The sequence below is a fragment of the Ochotona curzoniae genome, unplaced genomic scaffold (genome assembly GCF_017591425.1).
Source record: "Ochotona curzoniae isolate NIBS_2020 unplaced genomic scaffold, NIBS_Ocur_1.0 contig_430, whole genome shotgun sequence".
Taxonomy (NCBI): Eukaryota; Metazoa; Chordata; class Mammalia; order Lagomorpha; family Ochotonidae; genus Ochotona; species Ochotona curzoniae.
The window spans coordinates 4,385,946-4,395,857 of record NW_024466219.1 but is presented as its reverse complement, the minus strand read 5'-3'; the positions used below and the strand labels follow the sequence as shown (position 1 = coordinate 4,395,857).

The 9,912-nt window shown below is 36.5% G+C and overlaps 1 non-coding gene across 1 annotated transcript; it reads right to left on the bottom strand.

The window, feature by feature from the left end:
- Positions 1-9,578: 9,578 nt before the first annotated feature.
- On the bottom strand, positions 9,579-9,680 carry LOC121160132. The gene has a single exon (XR_005884493.1). It is a non-coding gene; the product is annotated as a U6 spliceosomal RNA (small nuclear RNA).
- Positions 9,681-9,912: the final 232 nt, after the last annotated feature.

Genomic DNA, 9,912 nt, shown 5'->3' with positions numbered 1-9,912 from the left:
TGCTCCTAGGAATAGACCCAAAAGAAAGGAAAACTGCATATGAGAAGGGGATCTGTAATCCTATATTTACAGCAGCAAGGTCTACAATAGCAAAGACATGGAAACAATGCAGATGCTCATTTAAAGAGTAGCAATTGAAGAAACTGTGGTACATCTACCCCATGGGGGTACTCAACCATTAAAAAGAATGAAATTCTACCATTTGCAACTACATGGTCCCAACTAGAGACCAAATAGAGACCATTATGCTCACTGAAATACGTCAATCCCAAAAGCACAAATGGCATTTGTTCTCTCTAATCTAAGGAAACCATCCTATGAAGTTTAACTACTTCAATAACCCTTCCCGTAGTTTTTTTGACTACATCCCATATGTTTTTATATGTTTTATTTTATTTTCATTTCTTCCAAATACTTCCTTTTCTGTTGTTGAATTCATCGCTGGCTCATGGATTGCATGGTAGGATCATTTTATCCAAGAGACTTTTGTGTTTTACTTCTGTCACCCATGCATTGGCTAATCAGTGGCATGTTTTTTCCACCCCAAGATGCTGCAACTTTGTTGTTGTTGTTCTAATTCATACCAGTTGTTGACCTATTTTGTGGCTTCTCATTTAAGAGAATGTATAGTGATGGAGGAAGAGACCACCATACCCAGATGTGGGGATACAATGTAACATGCATCCTTGCTTGTAAATTAAAGATAGACTCCCAATGAAACTGTTCGAAATGTGCAGACAATGGGATGCTGGACTGTCTGACATTGTTTGTGCCAGCAGTGTCGGGACACACTTAAATACAGACTGATGGAATCATGACTTCTTATGAGGGACTATACCATTGTAGCCACATGGGGAAAATAAGTCAGGGGGTAGGGCTGGGAGGGCAGAAATTCCATTCTCTCTGAAATTTTACCATAAAATTCAAAAATTCAAAATAAAGATAAGAAATAAAAGCTTAAAAATGGTTTACCCACTTTTCTCAATTAAATGTATTTCTGTTTTGAAAAAAAAAATGTAATTGAGCCTGACAGTCATGAAAGTCACAGATGTTAATTTTTCTTTAGCCCTGTGAAAATGACTGTCTACTTAACACAGCAGCAAAATTACTTCCTCAGTGGCTAAATCTATCCTTTAGACAGTTCCTCTGTGGCAGCACTTGTGCTCAGGATGTAGCACTCTCCCCATGATTTGCTTGTTGTATTCAAAGCACACCTGATGTTCACTTGCATTTCAGAACGGTGTTCTTTTGCTGTGACTGCTGCAGCAAATTACCACAAACGGGCTGGCTTGGAGCAGTTTAAATTCTCTCGCACCCCCCACCCCCACCAGGGAGGAAGAAAGTAAAGAAATAGTATAACTGGGCTGATATCAAGGTTTACCAGTGTGTGTTCCCAGTCGTGGCTCCAGGAAGAGATAATCCATGTGTCAGCTCTCAGATCCTGGTGGTCATGTCACAGCTCACGCCATGCTGTTCTTCAGTTCTCACTGTCGCCATCCGCTACGAACACAAAGTGTCCAACATAAATGCACTAGATGAGCAATTATAGCCACTTCATCTCAATCTCTTTAATCACACTTTCAGGATCTCTTTAAAAAAAAAAAAGGTAACATTCCTGGAAACTACCATTTGATCTCTTTCCAAAGCATTATTTAGGCTGTTACAGCAACAAGGATAAAGGTGCTGGACAGTCAGTATGAACTTCCTGTGTAGACGGAACAGGAAATTCTAAGAACACTCTGTGCCTCCACTAGCTAACTTTCATACACAATTAAATATTCAAATATGGTTAAGAAAATGGTGATTCAGCTGATTGTTGAAGTATCTTAAAAGACAAAAATGTATCTACACATATAACTAGCGTTTGTTTGTTTCATTTCAAATCATGGACAGATACACTTTTTAAAGGTTTTTTTTTTTTTAATTTCTATTGGCAAGGCAGATTTATAGAGAGAAGGAAAGACATATAGAAACATCTTCCATCCATTGACTCAAAATTCAAATGGTTGTAATGGCCAGAGCTGAGCCAATTCAAACCCAGGAGCCAAGAGCTTCTTCTGGTTCTCCCATGTGGGTGCAGGATCCCAAGGCTTTGGGCCGTCCTCAACTGCTCTCCCAGACCACAATCAGGGAGCTGGATGGGAAATGGAGCAGCCAGGACATGAACCAGCACCCATGTAGAATTCCAGTGCTTGAAGTGGGCTGATAAGCCACTTTAGCCATTGCACCGGGCTCCACAGATCCACTTACGAACTTTTTAAATTTATGATAAAGATAACATTATGTTTGGCATCTTAAGCACTTCTAAGTACATGCTTCCATGATGTTAGTTATAATTAACTTGTTGTGAAATAAACATCTAGATTGAAACTATCCATCAAACACAACTTTCTACTTTATGTTTCCAAGATTTTGGACACTTTATATACATCCTCTAAGCAAAATAACACGTTATTTGCTTTTCTACAATTTGTTTATTTAACTTTATATAATGTTCTGTTAGGTTTCCACATGTGACAGCACGTGTAGAAATCTCCTCAACATTATATATTTCTCACCCAATATGATAGCCAATGAGATATATATATATATATATATATATATATACACATATGTATATGTGCACAGAGGTATTCCTTTATCTGTTCATCTGTATTTTATTCTTCCTTCTACCTATACAGTACTATGAAAAATGCTTCACCGTACAAGTCTCTGCAAATAGATAAGATCCTGTTTGGGACTGCTGCATTGTTTTGCAACTCTGTGCTTGCTCTCTGATGCTGTTCTCTATGTTGCTTTCAATCATGGCTTTAGCGTTTTACATTTTCAACAACAGCGCACAACACATGTGGTTTCTGTGACTCTCAGTGAACACACTGAATTTTGTGTTATTTTGACTGGCTTTGATATTGGGTGAGAGATCTTAACTTCCACAGCTTTGGGATCCTTCAGCAAATGTTCCAAGCATATCATAAAGTAATGACTGCAATCCTGGCTTCCGATTATCGTTTATCATTTTAAGAATTTATTCATATGCATGTTGGCCATTTGTATGTATTCTCTGGAAAATTGTCTGTTCTGCCCAGGAAGTAGTTTTCAACCCATCATTTTATTGCTGTTGCTGAGTTCAAGTAGTTTGCATAGGTTTGAAGACTTTTCAGTGGGCCCAAACACAGTGGTAGAAAAGAGTATGAAGTCAGGGTGTAATGGAGTAGGTATTGTGCTGGGCAGGGATAGAGGAAAAGCCTTAATAAATAATGGGCTTGCAGTAACAAGTGCAGGATTCAATCAGCAAAGTGATAAAAAGAAAATGTATTACCTGAACTGAATATTGGCATTCAACAGGGATTTCCTAGCCCTACAAGTGGTAAATTATATGTAATTTTTTATGAAAGGGGTAAAAGCACAAAACTACATTGTGAATGTTAAAAAACAATTCATATGAACTTGTATAGTTAAAGATAGCACAATTAAATGTGAACCACTTAAAAGCAGATAAATAAAATAATTACACTTTTCTTTTATTCTCAAGTAGGAAGGTAACAGAGAGACTAGACCTAGATTAGGATGTAATAAAGTGGAGAGTTTAAGAGATAAAAGCTAATAGGATTGGGAGACTTCTTTATGTTAGCGATGTGGAAGAGGGATTTTAGACTTAATTACAGGTTTCTTAACTGAAGCAGTTGCTCTGATGTTGTCTGGTTATCGGGATAAACAATATCACAAGAGAACCAGGTTTAATAAAAATGGTAATGACTTAATTTGGTGTACATTAAAGTTGAAATTCTTAAGAATGTTTTAAGGGAAATTGTTTCAGACACATGAAAATGCAGTTCAGCTACGCTAGATTGTGGATGTCAGCCATTAGCCAAAGAGGAGTGGCAAGAAAGCCACAGGGATGAAGGAGGCATTATGTGGTGAGTACAGTATCCAAAATATGTCAGGGGTAGAATCCTGATGCAAGTAAGCATAGGCAGAAAAGCTGACAGCAGGAACAAAGAGGTAGCCAGAAGGTACGTTTGTAGATGGAAAGCTTGGCTTCTTCCCACTAGAGGCAGACAATGCCTGGTGGAGCCACAGGCCTGGATATAGAGAACTGCACACCAATAGTCATCCTTAATGACCTCAGCTGTGAGAATCCTATCGCGCAATCTGATAGAAGTCCTAAGTTATTTGAGAAGAAGGTGAGGGATGAGAAAATAAAGAATAGGCATCCAGAGCTTTTTTCAAAAAGATTAGCTGTACTCCCTGGGTTGCTAGTTGCTGTGTATTCGTCTACCACCAGGTACGTGGAAGCTCTTAGAGGTGCTCAAGGCAGGCGCCACTGAACACAGCCCTAACAAATGCCAAAGTGGAACATGGTGTAGAAAAAAGTAAAAACATGTATTTCTACCCATCTTTCAACATAAGTACCATTGGATTGCTCCTGTCTTCACTTTGCACCAACATTAACTCACTCTGGAGGCTTAAACTGTTTAAGAGGAACTGCCACTCTGTCTTTCAGATTATGGCTCAACAGAAAACAGAGAGAAATGTTTGCTGTTCATGACTCATATGAACGAGAGTTGGATTGCTAAGCAAAAGGTGGAGTCAGTCATGGTGAGATTGCTATGTATACAGTGCCATTCTCTACTGCTTTCCCAGGCCATAAGCAGGGAACTGGATGGGAACTGGAGCAGAGAGGACACAAACTGACACCCATTTAGGATCCTGTGCATAAAGTAGAATTATTAGACAATTGAGTCATTGCAGCAGGCCTATTTAAACTTTTTCTAAATATAATTTTGATCCATTATATTGTCCATTATTGCTTAACTTTCTCCACATATTCATTTCAGTGGAAAAAACATTTCCTTAGGATAGCCAGAAGCATTTCACACTCATAGGTCAAGAATCTCCTAAGACACTTTCGTAATAACAAATCAATTCTTCTAAATCCAATCATCCCACATCTTAACATCATTGATTTGGCTTCAACTCTTTTAGACTTGACCCCTAATATACTAACAGCTCTTGCTGTTGCTACCATTTGGGGAGTGAATCAGCATATAGAAAATGTTTCCTCTGACTTTCCTTCTCTCTGTAAATCTGCCTTTCTAAAATAATAAAAATAAAGGTCTTTAAAATAAAAGGGTTGAGAAGATTTTTTCTTAATCAATTTGTGATATAATGAGCAGCAATAATTTGGTGCAGCATCATAATGAGAAGACCATAAAATTAAGCTTTCACAATGGTACATTTTAAAAGTATTACATCTCAGACCACGCTGGAATTGTTTTCCCAGAGGTGTTGCAAATATATCTGTCTTCAGAAACCCTAATGAAAACTTTAAATTTCCATTTGGAACTCATATTCAAATACACTGAAGCAAGAAAACTCAGCTTTCTGTTAGTTTCATAAGTTCATTCATTTACAATATCCTGCCAAACAACTTGGCTTTAAAAAGAAAGGTAGGTGGCTTACTTGTTATCTCTTAAGCCGGGCAAAATGCTTTGGCATCAATAGGATGACTATCTCTCTGAGATTTCGGTTTATTGTTTTTATGGACTCAGACACAGAGATTAAAGTTCCCACACATCTCCAACTGCAGGTAGCAGAGAATCCTTCATGTGTTCGCTGCCCTTGTCTTCTAGCAAGCAGCAATCCTCCATAACCATGAGACATGCTGTGTACATCTTATGCTTTGTCTCCAGTGAGTTCAAACTTATCCACGGGGCTGAGAATGGAAACAGGCTCTTCTCTGACCTGGGGACGATTCACAGATATTAAAGCACAGACTTGCTAGAAATCTCACTAAGTAAGTTGCCATATTGAAAATAATGATGCTCTGATGTTTCACAGCTGTAACTGACATTTTTATCATCATTGGCCACGCAGAGGGGGACACCTAGGGCTATGTTTCACTGGCCAAGAGGCATCAAACTGAGGTTTAAAAGCAATGATACAAGGATAATGGGCTAATGATACGATGTTGATAATGGGTGAAATAAAGTGAAAAAGTAAATTCAAATCTTTAGACAAATGATTTGTTTCTTTAAATATTATAGTCTTTAAGTGAAAGGTTATGTTTTGACAAAGATCTACAGTATTTTCATACTCAGATTTTGTGTTTGTCCACAGAAAAAAACAAATAATTGCAATAGCAGTAATACAATTGAAATGTTAAAACCATGTTTAAATCCAGAAAAATCATATTGTACTGCTACGTATGTTGCAATATAAAAGTAAGAGACTCATAACCATAAATTGTTTTAAATGATAAGTAAATTTTCTAGCTTATCTACCAAGAATTACAGTGCTACTACAGAATTTGGGATTATCTCATTTCAATAGATTTGACTTCGCTTCTTTTAATTTGGAAACTTGGAATTCAATGATTATAAAAATGTTAAAGAATTCATAGCTCCATAGAGGTAAAAGTTCATGTATAATTAATTAGCACAATTAATCATTTTTATGTTTTTACTACATCTGCATTATTTTAATTAAAATGGGAAGCTACAAATCAATGGAGATACAAACACAAATCTGGAATCTATATCTTTTGATGAACTCTAAACCTACTAGTTATTTCATTGCAGTTTTTGTAGTATTTGCATGTCAACAAAAACTCATACAGTTTTTGAAATTTCAAATCATGTCAATAATTTTTCAGACTGTTGTATAGATGAAACTATGTTTTCAGATCTATACTTGATTTCTTATTATATCTACCCTAGCAAAGAATCTGATAGAATGTTTTTCTCAAGCTGTGAAATGATGAAACTATTGTTGAGAGGTGGCCAATAATTGGAACTAATAGTACTCAAAAGAGCAACAAATCTTATCAGAAAGATCTGAAGACAATATCTGAGAGATAACATTACTAAAAATGTTTGCGTTTGTTCTGCATACATAAACTTGAGGAGTAACTTGCCATTATTTCTGGTATGTAGTAATGACTTCTTGTAGACGGCATACGTGATACAAGAACAGCTTAGTACAAGATCCAAATCAAATAAAATGTTGTCAATATCAATCTGAAATTCACATCCATATGTTTAAATTCATACAAATATTAAATATATATTGATGTTATTTTAATTTAATGTTAACACAAAGTCACTTTCATACTTTCTGTGATCTATTTTTTGCTCATTCCAATTTGGGAACCTCTCTCTTCATCTTCCATTTCTCTAATCTACTGCTACACTAACATGCCAGTTGGGACACCCACAGCCCAGGTCAGAAGACCTGGGCTTGAGTTCTGACTAAACCCCAAATTTCAGTGTCCTGGTCCTGTGTAGCCTGAAAAGAACAGGCCTTGGGTTTTCTGCCACTTATGTATAAGATGAGGATTTTTACACGGATTTGAGGAGAGAATTAGAGATTGGGAGCCCTGTTTATCTCTCATTTACTCTAATTAGTACAGCAAACTTACAAAATAAAAGAAATATCCATGCCTGTCGTGCACAGAAGTAAGTAAACACATACAGCCATTCACACACGAAACAGACATGCATGAGGAACTGCTGCCTTTTACACCTTGCAAATGAACCTCTCAATAAGAAGCATTTCATACCCATAGACAATGAAATGTGAAAATTCTTACCATTCTATAGAGAAACACTGTGGCATTCTCTTTGGCAAATGTAGCTAGCCTCAATCTAAAATTTTGTCAGATACAGAACCTTAGCTATGAGTTGGGGCTCATCTAAACCGCACATTGTGTCCAAGTGAGATGCACTCTCCCCGTTGTCCCGACTCCAGGCTGCTCTCCCAGTGCAGCAATCATATTTGAAAGCAACAAAGTGACACATACGTGAGGCAAATGATAATGAAGAGTAGATCATCTTTGTGTTTTGAAAAATATAAATTTACTTATGTATAAGACAAGTAGAAAGGTTCTTTTCCCTGCTGATTCATCCCCCAAATGCCCCCAGAAGATATTAGGGGGTCATTCTGAAGCCAAAAACCAGAACTCAATCCAGATCTCCTACCTGAGTGACAGCAACCCGAGCAAGCACCGAGCACCTGCTTTCCCCACGGGTGTGCATTCGCTGGAAGCAGACACAGAGCCAGGGTTTGAACCTTCGAACTCTGATTTAGGATGTAGATGTCCAATGTGACATCTTACTGCTTTGTCTACTACGTGCTCCAAGGTGTAATATTTTGCAGAAAAATTTACGTGCTGCTTGAACAGGACCCATGTAATACCATCACAAGGTAAAGATATCGCTTAAAATCAAACTTGTCAACTAAGGAAGTTTTTAGATCCTGAAAAGTAAATCTATGAATGTTATGCATATTTCATATATGCAAGTCTATTATATGCATTACATGTTCTGTATTTGTTTTTCATAGGTTTTACTTCCTGGGTTATTTCAATTGTTCTCAATGGTAGACAGCAAAATAATTCAGTCTGAGCAAACCTATTTTCTATTGGCATGGTAGATTTGGGCAATAGACTTTGTAGTTTAATAAATTTGATGTCTTTATTCCTTGATTAATTTTCACCTCACTATTTACAAACAGAATTTCACTCAGAGGAATTAGGAAAAACATAGTTGAATGAACCATTAAAATATAGAATGTATGTGAGTATAGATGATATTTCTTTGAAGAATTTAGAGAAATATCTTAATGAGCAGAGGAAAATAAGTGCACTAAGAAAGCATAATCACATTCAATATTCCCAAAATACTGTTTGATTATCTAATAAACAGAAATATTCCATCTTATATGCATTTAAGGCACATAATCTGTATCAAAATAAATACTCAATGAATATTGGTAGGCTAAATATTTCTGCAACAAATTACCTATATTTATAATATTTATTCATTTATATTAAAAAAAGAATGTGGTATGAAAAATTTTGTAGGATGAGTACATTATTTTCCCTCATGGAGTCAATGATTGGATTTTTCTTAATTGACGTATTTCACTATATTCCATAAAATCGAACAAAACAAAGATCAAGAAAAATCAAAATATCTGTGATATTCACATATTAATTTCATTAATACATTGATTGTCAAAGTTTGATTGGCTTCTGGCTGATTTATAGCTGTGATTAACACTGTTGTTGTTGCTTTCTTGCCTTCATTGCACAGTTTGTAAAACCTGCACCGTAAGATGAACTTTGTGCACAGCTTGGAAGACAACACCGAGCGATGGAACCCTGATCTAAGCCCCAGCTTCTCCATTTGTGCACAGCTTGGGATGACAACACCCGCAGTGGAACCCTGATCTAATCCCCGGCTTCTCCACGCTTCTCATCCATCCTCCTCGTACTAAGAGGCAGTGTGAGAAACAAGGTTGGAATTCCTGGTCCTTAATGTTTTTCTGACTGCTATTTGTATTTGTGAAAACAACGGGGCAATGGAAGATCTCTTTTCTCTCCCTCTCTCACTATCTCTCTGCCTTTCATATAAATACATCTTTAAAAATTTGACAAGTTTTATTTATTTTTACCACTGTTTGTAGTTTCAACATTTCCAACTCCAATATCAAAGCCAACAGAGGATACATTCTATATCTACTTGAGGTTTATAATTTAAGAGGTTATTAAATCACATTCTGAAAGATTTCAGTTTTTTAATGTGAAATGCTTTGTTAATTTGCATATCATCCTTGTGCAGGGGCCATGCCAATCTTCTCTGTATCATTCCAATTTCAGTGTATGTGCTTTTGAAAACTGTTTCATTTAGAGAAAAAAAAAGCTATATTGCCCATGAGATTTCATCTTACTTACCAATATGTCTCTATAAAATCTAGCTTATCTTATTAGCAGAATATAGGATAAATCATAGAATGTTAGAAACCAAAAATTTATAATAATTTTGAAAAGCAATCACTTTTCGTATAGCTTGTGTTCTCTGCAGGACATGCTAGAATTGGAACCATAGCGTATTCCAGTACACCAAAATG